Source organism: Oryctolagus cuniculus, chromosome 6 (assembly GCF_964237555.1).
Source record: "Oryctolagus cuniculus chromosome 6, mOryCun1.1, whole genome shotgun sequence".
Taxonomy (NCBI): domain Eukaryota; kingdom Metazoa; phylum Chordata; class Mammalia; order Lagomorpha; family Leporidae; genus Oryctolagus; species Oryctolagus cuniculus.
In genome coordinates, this window is record NC_091437.1 from 92,279,391 (window position 1) to 92,291,171 (window position 11,781).

Here is an 11,781-nt window from a genome sequence, read left to right on the forward strand (position 1 = left end):
AGTCCCTATTGTATCCTTTAAAAACCCATGTGAGGTTTTCTTTCTGCTCCATAAAAAATATACTTATATATTTATGAAAATAATAAACAGTGCTTTACTATTTCACTTTCTTGCTCTAAATCTTTAAGTAAATTGCTTCCCTGGTAAAATGCACAATTCAAATGGTGGCACTTTTCCCATCCTCCCCCAATGAAAGTCTATATACTTTCTTTTTTAAACGATTTATTTATTTATTTGAAAGACAAAGTTACCGAGAGGCAGAGGCGGAGAGAGAAAGAGAAGTCTTCCATCCACTGATTTACTCCTCAGGTGGCCACAAGGGCCAGAGCTGGGCCTATCTGAAGCCAGGAGCTTCTTCTGGGTCTCCCACGTGGGTGCAGGGGCCCCAGGGCTTGAGCCATCTTCTACTGCTTTCCCAGGCCATAGCAGAGAGCTGGATCAGAAGTGGAGCAGCCAAGACTCGAACCAGCGTCCATATGGGATGGCAGCAGCTTTATCTGCCACACCACAGCACCAGCCCCTAAATATTTTTCAAGGTTTGCTTATGCTAGTTTGGAAAGCCCTGGTATAGTGCCTGGTATAGCATAAGCGATTTTTTTAGTAGAGCTGTATACACAGCGATTTCCATAGGGAATTTTTCTCTGTCTTATTTACTGCTAGATCCCCAGTCCATAGAATAATAACATGACCATATATTCACTAAACACAATATATATGGAGTAAATGGGAAAAAAAGGTGAATAATAAGGAAGAACCTGAATAAATATGCCCACACAAATGAAATAAAAGTACAAATTAGAATCGATCAGAAATACTATTTTATGACTACTGAAGTACAAAACTTTTCTTAATCCTGCAAGTAAGATTTGAATAACTCTTTGATAGTAGTATTGAGAACTGGTATAATCCTTTTAGGAAGCAGTGCTGAGCAAAGCCCATAAATATATGTGTCACCTTTGACAGATTTTATCACAAGAAAATAATTCAATAGAAACAAAAAATAGGCTTGAATGTTTGTAATATATTCTGTTAGAATTCCAACTCAGAAGCATTCACCTTTTGAGACTAAATGGTTCATAAGCATAAAAGAACAATTAAATAGCCAGTAAAAATAGTAAAACATTGAGAAGGTGCCATTAAATAGTTATTACACTGTTAGGCCTGTCTAGGTGTTTTGCATGAATTCAACTTGGGTAGCATTTACAACTTCTACCATAACAACTTTAGGAGATAGAAACTATTGTTTGTACCCACTTTAAACTGGGAAAGCTGGGGGCGGGCATTGTGACACAGTGGGTTAAGCTACAGCTTGGAACACCAGCATTCCATATCAGAGTGCCTGGTTCAAGTCCTGATTACTCAGCCTTGGATCCAGCTTTCTGCTAATGCCCCTGAGAAGCAGCAGATGATGGCTCAAGTACGTCAGTTCTTGCCATCCATGTGGGAGACCTGGATGGAGTTCCAGTCTCCTGGCTTCAGCCTGGCCCAATTCTGGCTTTTGGGTGCATTGGGAAGTGAACCAGCAGTTAGAAGATCTCTCTCTCTCTCTCTCTCTCTCTCTCTGCCTTTCAAATAAATACATTTTATTTTTTTAATTGGGAAAACTGGGCACCAAAAGGTTAATTTGTCCAAAGGCTTACAGTAGGGGAACCAAGATTAGAATTAGAACCCCAGCTGTCAATCACTCTATTACCTTAATATACATGGGCACTCAACCATAAACAGTGTACATATAATATAGAAATAGTGAGGTATAATACAAAAAGATAGTAGTAGAACTATATGATGAGTATGATACCATTTATGTAAAAATAATATGTGTCTTATTCTACAAAATGGTCTATGAAATACAGGAACTGTTAGTTTACTGCGGAGAAAGAAATGAGATGGGAGCAGGGCAGGCTTCAACTTGTTAGCCTATGTACTATTATGTTATTGACACTTTTATAAAAAGCGTGAATTCCTATCTTAATTTTTTCACTTAAAAATGAGATTATGCTAAATTCTAAAAGTAGCTGAAAATACTAGAAAGAAACAGCTAATATGGGCATGGCATGTAGAACTTGCCCCTGGATTGATAATGCTAAAAACCAAAATAATATGCTTTGGCAGAAATAAAGAGACTACATTATATATTCAATCTGAAAACAAAACCCAGACTTAGAACTATATATTGGATACAGAAATGTTTGCTCCAACCTCTCTCCAACCACCACTACTTCTGCTAATCTCCAGTCTACATTTAGAGTACTATTTTAAATTCGATGGAAATTATAAATAGAAATCATACTAACATAAGTAGCTCTAGAATTTTTCGTTTGGCTTTTAAAGTTAAAAATAAGCAGTTCAGTGTGGGCATTTTGGTGTAGCAAGTTAAGCCACTTCTTGGGATGCCTGCATTCCATATTGGGGTACCATTTAGAACCCAACCTTCTCTGCTTCCAACTCACCTACCTGCTGGTGCAGTCCAAGAAGGGAGTAGAGGATGGTCCAAGTACTTGAGTCCCTGCCATCCATGTGGGAGACAGGGATGGAGTTCCTGGCTCCTGACTTGACCTGACCCATCCCTGACTGTTGTGGCTATTTAGGGAGTGAACACATGATCGATCTCTCTCTCTCTCTCTCTCTCTCTCTCCCCCCCTCCCTCTCTCTCTCTCTCTCTCTCTCCTCCTATGCCCTCCCCACCTCTGCCTTTCAAGTTGAGAAAATATAAATTTAAAAAATCAAATCTTTGGGGTTGGCATTATGGCATAGTGGATTAAGCGATGCTGGCATCCCATGTGGGCACTGGTTTTGTTTCCAGCTGCTCCACTTCAGATCCAGTTCCCTGCTGATGTGCTGGGAGGGCAGAAGATGATGGCTTGGGCCCCTACACTCATGTGGGGAAACCCAAAGGAGGCTCCCGGCTCCTAGCTTCAGCCTGGCCCAGCACTGACCATTGTTGCCATTTGGGGACTGAACCAGCGAATGGAAGATTCTCTCTCTCGTAACTGTTTTTCAAATAAATAAATAAACAAAAAAGAGTAGAAGAAGGAAGCAGAAGAGTCAGAAATCTGAAGATCCTACACCACTGGCTCTGAACCTACAGGAGAGGGCCTTGAGCAAAAGAATGCTGGCAACCTCAGGAAGCCAGAAAAACCAAGGGAACAGATTCTCCTCTGGAGTATCCAGAAAGAAACGCAGCACTGCAGCTGCCTTGATTTTAGCCCTGAGAATCTTTTGGCACTTTTGGCCTCCAAAATCTTAGGATAATACTCTTAGGTTTGTATTGTATTAAGTCATTAAGTTTGTGGTGTTTTTTTACAGTAACAATAGGAAACTAATAAGCCTTCTCTGAAATTGTCAACACTTTTGGCCTATAATAAAAATAATGCTTTCTCTTCAAAAAGCGATCTTTTGTTCAGTTCAAATTATAGCCCTGGTTTTATATATATATATATAAATATATAATTAATATATAATAATATATAATAATTAATATATAATATATATTATAGACTACTAAGGATTCAAAATAAAGGCTGGAGGGCCAGCATTGTGGAACAGCAAGTTAAGTCTCTGCCTGCAATGCCAGCATCCTGTATCTGAGTGCTGGTTAAAAGCCTGGGCTACTCCACTTCCAACCCAGCTCCCTGCTGATGTGCCTGGGAAAGTAGCAGAGATGGCTCAAATACTTGGACCCCTGCCACCCATGCCAGAGACTAGGATGGAGTTCCAGTCTCCTGGTTTTAGCCTGGCCCAGTCCTGGCCATTGTAGCCCTTTGGGGAATGAATTAGCTGGTGTAAAATGTCTCCCTCTCTGTTGCTCTCCCTCTCATTCTCTTCCCCACTTTCTCTGTAGCTCTGCCTTTCAAATAAATAAATATTTTTATTTAGCCAGTTGAGAGTCAGAGTTATAGACAGAGAGAGGGGGAGACAGAGAGAGGTCTCCCATCCACTGGTTCACTCCCCAAATGGCTGCAACAGTTGGAGCTGTGCCAATCTAAATCCAGGAGTCAGGAGCTTCTTCCAGGTCTCACATATGGGTGCAGGGGCCTAAGCACTTGGGCCATCCTCCACTGCTTTCCCAGGCATTTCAGGGAGCTATATTGGAAGCAGAGCAGCCAGGACTTGAACCAGCATCCATTGGGATGCCAGTGCCACAGGCAGAGGTTTAACCTACTATGCCACAGCACCCCCCCCCCAAAAGAAATAAATCTTAAATAGTGGGACAGGCCGGTGCTGTGGCTCACTTGGTTAATCCTCTGCCTGCAGCACCGGCATCCCATATGGGTGCTGGTTCTAGTCCTGGTAGCTCCTCTTCCAGTCCAGCTCTCTGCTATGGCCCATGAAGGCAGTAGAAAATGGCCTAAGTGCCTGGGCCCCTGCACCCGCATGGGAGACCAGGAGGAAGCACCTGGCTCCTGGCCTCAGATCAGCATAGCTCCAGCTATAGCGGCCATTTGGGGTGAACCACTGGAAGGAAGACATTTCTCTCTGTCTCTCTCTCTCACTAACTCTGGCTGTCAAAATAAATAAATAAATAGTGGGATGTAAAACAAGGTAATTGAAGTGTCCATGGGACTGCTGTGTTAATTAATCTCCTCTATGAATTATTCCTATTTTCTTCATACAGGGTAACTGCTGGTGCAATTATACCCAGGCAATAACAAAGAAATCATTCTCTTAAGAAATTAACTTACAGTATCTACCTTGGGAAAGCTTCAACTTCTTGTTGATACTATATTTTAAAAAAATCGTTTGGAGGCCAGTGCCGTGGCTCTCTTGGCTAATCCTCTGCCTGCAGTGCTGGCACCCCGGTTTCTGGTCCCAGTTGGGGCGCAGGATTCTGTCCTGGTTGCCCCTCTTCCAGTCCAGCTCTCTGCTGTAGCCCGGGAGTGCAGTGGAGGACAGCCCAAGTACTTGGGCCCTGCACCTGTATGGGAGACCGAGAGGAAGCACCTGGCTCCTGGCTTCGGACCAATGCAGCGCGCGGGCCATAGTGGCCATCTGGGGGGTGAATCAACAGAGGAAAACCTCTCTCTGTCTCTCTCTCTCTCACTGTCTAACTCTGCCTGTCCAAAAAAAAAAATCGTTTGGGTTCTGGTGCTGTGGCATAGTGGGTAAAGCCACTGCCTGCAATACTGGCATTATATATGGACGCAGATTCGAGTCTCTGTGACTCAGCCTTTCAAATAAATAAACAAATCTTTAAAAGAAAAGTCCTTTGAATTTTAACATTTGGGATCTCTTCCATTGTTTACCAGTTTAATCAAACTGCAAGACTTTTTAAAAAGCTGTTACAGGGGCTGGCGCTGTGGCATAGTGGGTAAAGCCAGCACCTGCAGTGCCAGCATCCCATATGGGCGCCGGTTCTAGTCCCGGCTGCTCCTCTTCCAATCCAGCTCTCTGCTGTGGCCTGGGAAAGCAGTAGAAGATGGCCCAAGTCCTTGGGCCCCTACACTCGCCTAGGAGACCCGGAAGAAGCTCCTGGCTTCTGGCTTCAGATTGGCACAGCTCTGGCCATTGTGGCCAGCTGGGGAATGAACCAGTGGATGGAAGACTCTCTCTCTCTCTCTCTCTCTCTCTCTCTCTCTGCCTCTCCTTCTCTGATTGTGTAACTCTGACTTTTAAGTAAATAAATAAATCTTTTTTAAAAAAAGCAGTTATGGCTTCAAGAACATATTGAAGACCATAAATCCTAACAATGTAAAAGTAATAGTATAGCTATCTGATAAAAGTTAGGAAGTAGAATGGGAAGGTAGAAGTATTAGAAAGAGTAGAAATTCCAGTTTTACATACTGGAGAGTCATGAGAGAAGGTCTCAAATTGATGTCTCAATAAACAGACTTAAGTACATTCAAAGTTATAAAGATAACCTTAAAAACGGTGCAAAGGTACTCATCTTTCATAATGGGGGAATAAAATATTATCTAAATAGGTAAATCAAGAGATTAGAGCTATAAACATCTTGTTTGAGTTTCTGGGGGCAGGTTTTTAACCTAGCAGTTAAGACACCATGCCTGTGTCCCATATCAGAATGCTTGGGCTCAATGCCAGCTCTGGCTCCAGCTTCCTGCCAATGTAGACACTAGCAGACAGAAGATTTCTGCCACTCTCATGGGAGACCTGAACTGACTTTTCGGCTCCTGGCTTCAGCCTGACCTTATCTCTGCCATTGCAACTATTTGGGGAATAGGCCAGCAGATGGGAGCTTTGTTGGGATGTCTGTCTTTCTGCCTCTCAAATCAATACATTTTCTAAAAAATAGAATTTCTCACCAGAGAGAAATGATTGATTTAGTGATTGGAGAGCTGTGTGCCCTTTCATCATTTTGAATGGCTTTAACCATGTATATGTTTGGCTTTGAAAATAACTTTTACATGGGAAAAACTTTAGGCCTATTTCAATGAGAACTTCACAAATTATCTCTTTTTCAGATATTTTCTTTTTTTTTAAGATTTTATTTATTTTTATTTGAGAGGTAGAGTTACAGACAGTGAGAGGGAGAGACAGAGAGAGAGGTCTTCCATCCACCGGTTCACTCCCCAAATGGCTGCAACGGCTGGAGCTGCGCCAATCCGAAGCACAGGAGTCAGGAGTCTCCCATGTGGGTGCAGGGGCCCAAGGACCTGGACCTTCTTCTGCTGCTTTCCCAGGCCATAGCAGAGAGCTGGATTGGAAGAGGAGCAACTGGGACTAGAACCAGCACCCATATGGGATGCCAACGCCGCAGGTGGAGGATTAACCTGCTGTGCCACGGTGCCAGCTCTCCAGATATTTTCTAGCTCAAGGTACCAAAAAATAAATTTAATGACATTGTAACATTTACTATAGAGCCAAATCATTTTCCCTAAGAAATATCACATAATGATAATCTAACAAAAATTAATAATGACAGTCTTTTTTTTTTTTAAGATTTATATTTATTTATTTATTTGAGAGGTAGAGTTAAAGATAGAGAGAAGGAGAGACAGAGAGAGAAAGGAACTTCCATCCACTGGTTCACTCCCCAAATGACCATACGGCCAATCCAAAGCCAGGAGCCAGGAGCTTCTTCTGGGTCTTCCATGTGAGTGCAGGGGCCCAAGCACATGGGTCATCTTCCACTGCCTTCCCAGGCCATTAGCAGAAAGCTGGATTGGAAGCAGAACAGCAGGGACATAAACAGGTGCCCACATGGGATGCCAGTGCCACAGGCAGAGGCTTAACCTACTATGCCACAGCACCGGCCCCCCAAAATAATTTTTAATTAATTAATTTGAAAGAGTTACAGGGAGAGAGAAAGGAGAGACGGGGGCGGGGGGGGGGGTCTTCCATCTGCTGGTGCACTCCCCAAATGGCCGCAAAGGCAGGGATTGGGTCAAGCTGAAGCCAGGAGCCAGGAGTTTCTTCCAGGTCTGACATGCGGGTGCAGGGGCCCAAGCATTTGAGTCATCCTCTGCTGCTTTCCCATGTGCATCAGCAGAGAGCTGGATGGGAAGCGGAGTAGCCAGGGCTCTAACTGGCACCCATATGGGATGCCAGTACTGCAGATGGTGGCTTAACCTGCTGAGCCACAGTACGAGCCCCTATAATCTTAAATTAAACAATTCATAGCACAACTGAGGATAGGCATTTGGTTTCTAGGGACTTGAGCCTTAATGGAAACAAAGCAAGCAGTGCCATGAGGAACTAAGAGAAATGAAACTAACCTTTCTGTATCCTGGTAACGTTTAAAGAAATCAGAATAACTGAGGACTTTTAACCCCTAATTTGATTCTTGTTTTACTCTTTTTTACATTTTTATCATACATCTATGAATCTGTTTTACACTGGTCATATTCAGTAGCACAGATACCTTTGAGTTTCGAATGTTTATATATCTGAAGTTGGTTTTATACACTTAGTGCAGATCCTAATTCTCTGCCACAGTTTTTTCCCTTTCCCCAGCAACTTTATTTTTGCAAGCTTTCTCAGTATTTTTCTATTCAACTGGAGCTCCACCCCATTACAGGAAGATTTGGGGGCTACAGTATGGCAAACATAGCATCCCACTTAATTTTGATTGATAGAATGGTCCAGTAAGTAAAACATTTTTGGAGATGCTGAATCTTGCTAATTTTTTTATATTATTTGAAAGGCAGAAAGAGAGATAAATCTTCCATCTCCAAATGGCCACAATGGCTGGGGCTGGGCCAGGCAGAAGGAAGAAACCAGGAACTCCATGCTGGTTTCCAACGTGGATGGCAGGGTCCCAAGTATTTGGGCCATCTTCCACTGCCTTCCCAAGAGCAACAGTAGGAAGCTGAATCAGAACCAGAGCAGCTAGGACTTCAGTCAGTGTTCCAATATGAAATGTCCATGTTGCAAATGCAGGCCTATCCAATTTGATTTTTAAGTATCTTATTAACTTAAGGTCTCAGCCAATGGGTCACCTCTCAGAAAGCATTCCCTTACTATTAGTGAATGAAGTTAGTTTGTCCTGCAGTGTGATCCCATACTACCCAGTTGCCCCTCTTTATATGTACTTTAATTAAATATATCTCTGCTTCACTAAAAATGTAAGCATGTTGGAAGCAAGAAGTGTCTTTCTCCCCAGTGTAGAGATGGCGCATTAATGCCTCTCAGGGTGGCACACCTCCCACCCCCCAAAATTAGAGGCATGGCTGCAGTTTCTGCTCACGTCAAAACAGGGCCGGGAAGGGCACACCGCCCCAAAGGAATGTGGCAGCGGGAGCAACAGGGGGCTAATGGACATTAATTGGTATCTGGAATATTTTCAGGAATTTGTAAACTTGCACAAGCATCTAAATGGGCCTGTCTCTGAAGATTTACAACACAGTTCTAATTCCTATCTTAGACCACCAGACCAAATTCCTATTCCCAAATCCTTAAGTTGATGTATAACCTTGCCTACATGCCTGCTGACTTGTAGACTTGCTGGTACTCTCTAAATAAAAGTGGGAGCACATAGCTATGCAGGGGCACGCTCTTAGAATGGACACTCCATGTCCTATCTCCCCATTTGAAAAACCCCATCACCTGGAGCCCGAACAGGGTCTCTTGGCATAGTATGCAAGGGACAGCTCACCTCACCCGGCAAGGACTACAGACGTGTCATTCATCTCTTGAGATCCCGGTGAGTCATTAACATGGGGAATTCCCTCTTCCTGGCACAACCACCCCCACACCTCAGTTTATTATTCCTTATGCTTGGCAAAGGTTCTGGCATGATAGATTCCACAGAAATAAGTTTTCTAGGAGAGATGCATGTAGCCTATGAACTATACTTTGAGAAATACTTTGGGGGAAGCTTCCCTCCAAGGCAGCAGACTCACTCAGTAAATAATTTTAATTACTCTATGTCCTTGGAATGAAGCAGCTGGACTTTTATCTAACCAATGGCTCTCAAATTTCCCAGATTAGTCATTTAAGAAATTCTGAAAGCACCTCCAAATTTGGAGGAGGTAGAGGATTGGGATTCAGAAAGGGAATTAGTAAGAAGTAAAATTAAAGCCAAGTACTATACATTTGAAATTAGATCCAATTAGATTGGTATACCTAAAAACAAGGTAGGTCTAACCATAGACGCTTATAAAGACTTATAGGACCATCAAATTGTACTCCTTTGCTAAATTACAAATGTAGCATTAAGAGCACGGCTCACAGGCTATTGAGTCATAAACATTGGGCTTTAAAGACCAGATCTGCCACCTATAAATTCTAGGACCTTGGTTAAACTAAGTAATTTGTTCCTGAAAGATGTCAGTAATCCTGAAAGATGATAATGATGGCACTGAACCACAAAGGGCTAACAGTATTTAATTATTGTAAAGGTTTACCTGTGGCCTTAATACAGGGAGAAGGCTCACTAAATGACAGCTATCATGAATGGCTCCATCATTGGGATGTAAGCTTGAAGAGAACATATAATTTGTCTTATACAGAATTGTTTCCCCAGTTTCTAGAATAGTTAACTGTTTGACATTTGATCACAATTTTTGAATGTGATTCACATGACTATATAATATGCTGAACCAAATATAAAAATGTCACTATTTTACAAAGTTCTCTCCTTCTCTATATATATATATTAAAATGTGTATATATTATATGCATACACATATTTAGTGTGTATTTCCTTCTATACAAAGAACAAACAGAAATAACTCCTGCAAATTCTCACATAATTTTTTAGATAGGAATTATGAGGTCTCGGCCGGCACCGCAGCTCACTAGGCTAATCCTCCGCCTGCGGCACCTGCACTCTGGGTTCTAGTCCTGGTTGGGGCGCCAATTGTCTCAGTTGCTCCTCTTCCAGTCCAGCTCTCTGCTGTGGCCTGGGAGTGCAGCGGAGCATGAACCAACCGAAGGAAGACCTTTCTCTCTCTCTCTCTCACTAACTCTGCCTGTCAAAAAAAAAAAAAAAAAAAAAAAAAAAAAAAAAAAAAAAAAAAGGAAGAAAGAAAAAAAAAAGGAAAAGAATTATGAGGTCTCACAAATAGACCAAAGAAGGAAACAAGTAGGCAAATTTAAAATCCTGTATGTTTAGAGTGTTAATTGTTAAATTATCAACAGGAGTCACTGTGCACTATTCCCTGTGCAGGACCTCTGTCCTCAGTGAGTTGTATTATGAGAGTTAACTGTAAAACTTGTTCTCGTTTTTCTGTGCGTGTGTGTGCAAATTGTTGAAAGCTTTACTTAGTATAGAGTTGGTCTTCTGTGTACAAAATTAATTGAAAATGAATCCTAATGGAGAATGGGACTGAGAAGAGGAGAGGGAGGGGGAAGAGGGGTGAGAGGGTGGTTGGGAGAACAGGTATGGTGGGAAGAATAACTATATTCCTAAAGTTGTACTTGTGAAATTTGTATTCCTTAATAAAGCCTGTGTATTTTACCTCTGTGTACCATACACAGTTCAGAAAATCAAAGACATCATTTTTTATTTATTTTTAATGATGAAAACCAGTGGCAGGTACTGGGGTCTCAAAGAGCTAATTAATAAAATCTATAATGAACTGTCCTAAGTAGGTCTATCTTACTTGTTCATCAAAGAATTTTTGAGAGCTCTATCTTGATCATATGTGACTAATGGCATGCATAAACAGACCTGAAGTCCAAGTCTGGGACAATGAGAGCCTAAACATAAAGCAAAGGCTTTGATTAGTTTACTTCAGGCTCATAACCATCATCTGTCCTATGAACATTACTCTCAGCAAGCAAGACCAGGATGACATGGTCAGCAGAACACCAGGGTAACAATTGTTAAAATCACAAGGTTACAGCAGAAATGGAGGTCTTAAAGGCTCCATGACTTGAGAGATCACAGAATAGACTGTTTTCCAGATTCTCAGGGTTACATGTGGACATAAAGTCCCCGCACAACTATCCAGCTTTTAGTTCATTACTAATATACCAAAAACTAAACAAGTTTTAGATTAACAAATTTAAATAGTGTGCCCTTTATGTGAGGATTTAACAGACTTAAATGGCAACTGAACTCTACAATAATATAGAATAGCATGTTTACCATGTTTCAGGCACCACTTTCATCCTCAGATATGTGTTAACACATTTTTTTAAAACATTTATTTTATTTGAAAGAGTTTGGGGGCAGGGGAGGAGTGAGATAGAGAAATCTTCCATCCACTGATTCACTACCCAGATGGCTGCAACAGCCTGGGCTGGGTCAGGACAAAACCAGGAGCCAGGAGCTTCATCTGAGTCTCCCACGTGGGTAGCAGGGCCAAAACATTTGGGTCATCTTCTGCTTTTCCCAGGCCATTAGCAGAGAGCTGGATCAGAAGCGGAGCAACCAGG